The sequence below is a fragment of the Tupaia chinensis genome, unplaced genomic scaffold, assembly GCF_000334495.1.
Source record: "Tupaia chinensis unplaced genomic scaffold, TupChi_1.0 Scaffold000423_1, whole genome shotgun sequence".
NCBI lineage: Eukaryota > Metazoa > Chordata > Mammalia > Scandentia > Tupaiidae > Tupaia > Tupaia belangeri.
In genome coordinates, this window is record NW_006159928.1 from 8353989 (window position 1) to 8357875 (window position 3887).

The following is a 3887-nucleotide window of genomic DNA, read 5'->3' on the forward strand; positions in this document are numbered from 1 at the left end:
AAAAAGAGGAGGAGGAGGAAGAGGAGGAGAAGGAGGAGGAGGAGGAGGAGGAGGAAGGAAGAGGAGGAGGAAGAGGAGGAGGAGGAGGAGGAAAGGGCATTAGCAAAGACTAATAAGCCTGTATAAAGCAAGGAATTGTTCACAGTAATGTTATCTGTTTTGGTTCCTTAGCTGTTAAAATGTATTAAAGTAATAAAAAAATGCTAATAATAGAGGTAATTGAACATGTGGTATATGGGAACTCTATGTCATCTTTGTTACTTTTTCTGTAAATCGATTACTTTAAATAAAAAGTCGATGGCAAGGACTAAGTTAAAGGAGCTAGAACTACACCAAAGTACATAGGAATAAAGATATTCTAAGCGTTGTGAGAAAATGGAATAGGAAACAAGGCAACGCCTCAGTGTTAAAAAAAAAAAAAGATAAAAGAGAATGAGGATTCATGCATGGATTTCCATGTGTGTTATGCAGAAAATGAAAGAGTCTGGTTAATGGCTTTTCTTGCCTTTATCATACAGGAGGAAGCTCATCTGCTTAGAGAAAGAGAGGAAGAGTTAAACCGAGAAAGTGGGACAGTCAGGCAATACTGAGGGTGCATCTGAGGTTTGGTGTTAGTGGATTCACAGTAGAACTCTGGTCAGTCCTTTTGTGTGACTTTTTCCAACAAAAATGAATTCCGTGACTTTCTTTTTCTCAACCAAAATTTTATTTGGTTTATTTGTATTACTCCATTTATTATACCTTGCTTTCAGAAAATATGAACACTTACTGAGTTTTGTCTTTATAAAAAGACGCAGCTAAAATTTATCTTGAAAAAATTATTTTTTTACATAAAGTATATTATCCATGAAAACATGAGCTCTAATACATGTGAAGAATATTTTTATTTTCCTATCTTCTTTTCATACATCCCTAACTTTCACTCTTCTTCATACATAAACCTAGGATTCAGATTTCTATTCTGAAGAACTGACCTCCTTGAAAACAGTATTACTTTTCAGGTATATGAGAAATATATTACTTATGAAAATATGAATTTAAATGTATATAAAAAATCATTTTCTCTTCCTCAATTCCTTTCCATTCATTCTTAACCTTCACGTGGCCACCCTCAACCACTGATTTCAAATACAAGCCTAGGGTAATACATTTTTTTGAAGAATAATTTTCTAATATATTTCAAAACAAAATGCGCTTTAGTAAAGTAGACAAATAATGAAAGGAATGTACTAATAGAAACCAAACCATAGTTGGCAAAATTAATCTGAAATCTATAAACTATTTGAGTAGGAACACTCAACCATAATAAAAACCCCAGCCCCAACTGCACTGTGCACAGGAAATGCCCATACTTGGAAGGCTGAAATCTGCATGGGAGGCCCAGGTTTGGTTTCAGGGCAGAGCCGAACATATCAGGTGTGGGTACGCATGCTTGTCAATGCTCACTAATTGGGAGGCTGGAACAAAAGGGCTGGGACACTATGAAACCCTGACAAAAATGCCTATTTAAAAAAATTTTTTCCCATACGGTACATCCATTTGCTAGAGAGGGATAGTGAAAATGAGAAATCACTGCCCCCAAAATACCTATCTTTAGCTCCCTTTCTTTTTCTCTCATAAAGCCAAAGAGCAAAACAAAACAAAACAAAAAGCCTCCGATCATTTACATACATTAGAGGACACCATTTTCCTTAATTTCATACAGTCTGCAAAATATAGCTCTTAAATGACAGCTTTAAGAATTACACTCTGGCAGAAACTGAAAGGCTGGAAGTTATAAAAGCATGGAGAGCAGCTGCGGACACCAGTGACAGTGTGGGAGGAGGGTGGACAATGGCGAGGCAGGGAAGGAATCAACAGGGTGAAAAAAGAAAAACAACGCATACGAAAATGAGAAATTAACTGTTGATGGTAATATGCATGTGAATACCTTTGGACTAATATGCAGTCTATTCATGCTGAGAAAGTTCATTTTGTATGCTGTAGGGATGCACAGTAATTAAGTGTAAAAAAAATAAAAATAACTACACAGTGATTATAGTGTACTTTTACTGTCAACATACATAATTCTAAAATTTATTCTAATACCAATCTTTGATAAAAATTGATACCCAAAAATTCCTACATATCAGAAGATTATTTGTAAGACATATAACTGACAAAGGTGTTTTATAAGATGTATCATGAATTCCTATAAATCAAACACCCAAGAGAAAATAAACAATTCACTTGGGTAGTTAATTAACAAAAGAGGATATATAAATGATCAGTAACTATATTAAAAAGCATTCAACTCAGTTATCAGAGAAACACAAAATAAAACCAAGAGAGACTGCTACTCACTCACCAAAGAAGTTAAAAGTTAAAGTCAGTATCAGAAGGTAGCAAGGAGAGCAACCAGAACACTGGTGACAGTATAAATTCACACAACCACTTTTAAAAACAATTTCATGGTACCTAGGTAGGCTGAACATATGCATATAATATAATCAAGCAATTCCAATCTTAGGTACGCACCTAACAGAAATGCTTTCATGTGTTAATCAACAAGATGCACAGGAATGGTAATAGAAGCACTATTTGGGAAGCCAGCAGATGGCGTGGTGGTTAAGGTGCTAGACTCCCAGATGGCCGACTGCAGTTCAAATTCCAGACTTGGTGGTTTGCTTTCTTTCTCTCTCTCTCACTCTCTCTCACTCTGTCTCTCTCTGGTCAAATTAAAATAAATAAATAGGAACCAGCAGTTGGCATAATGGCTATGTCGCTGGTCTCCCATGTAGTCAACCGCGGTTCAATTGCTGGATCTGGTGGCTTAAACTCACCCTGGGCACGTGTGCGTGCGTGCCCAAGATCCGGAGAGGAGAGAGGAGGAGAAGGGATTGCAGCATGGCCATCCCCCTGGAGGGTGATTTTTTGCTTTCTGTCTTTCTGGTGAGCACACGCACTCTATAGCAAAAAACTCTCCAAAATAAATGAATAAAGTTAAATAAAATAATGCTTAAAAAAAAGCAGCACTATTTGGTTAGCCAAAATTTGAGAACAACTCAAATGCCCCCTAGAGTATAGTATACAAGTAAAATAGAACACCATGCAACAACGAGGACAAGTGAACTTTAAGTACATACAACAAACAGATGAAAATCACAAATATAACACTGAGCCAAAGACGCCAAGCACAAACACAATACATTCTGTACACTTCCATACACGCTGGGATACATATTGTGTCATATACATAAACTTTGTATAAATATGCATTTCTAAATATTTGTATAAAATATATTAACATATTCATAATTATAAAATTCAAAAGTTTAAATAAGAAGTGAACAGAAAAAACATTAAATGTTTTAATAATAAGTAAGGACATGTTTTTGAGAGAAGAAAAAACTGGTTAGATATTAAATTTGTTATAAAAATAATATAATCAAAGTAGTGTACTATATGGGGGTAAAACTTATATTTGGCATTAAAAGGCAGGGATGATGGTAGCACAAGGGAGTTTCTGGGATTTTTGAAATTTTCCTTTATCAATCCAGGTACCAGTTACACAGGTAAATTTTAACACTGCAAAAATTCTTTGAGCTGTATAATAATGGTTTGTGTACTTCTCTGTGTATCTGGTATATATTAGCACATGTTTCTATATCTAGTGATAACTACATATCCAGAACATATTCTGTATACTTACCATTTATCTATAAAATTTACTAAAAATAAAATACAACTTAGCTTAAATCTTATTCCAATATGCTCAAATACATCTTAAAGGTTAACCCTTAAGAATAGGAAATGATAAAGTCTACAACAAATAAAACTTAGCTGAGTGAAAGTTAAATATAAAAATAAATTTTAAATGGTTTCACCCAGAAAATCAAACAAGCAGG

The 3887-nt window shown here is 34.7% G+C and overlaps 1 protein-coding gene across 2 annotated transcripts in view; it reads right to left on the minus strand.

Moving 5' to 3' along the window:
* The window catches only part of CDK17 (cyclin dependent kinase 17), a 48924-nt gene that overhangs the window by 33133 nt on the left and 11904 nt on the right, over positions 1-3887 (minus strand). The window lies entirely within an intron of this gene.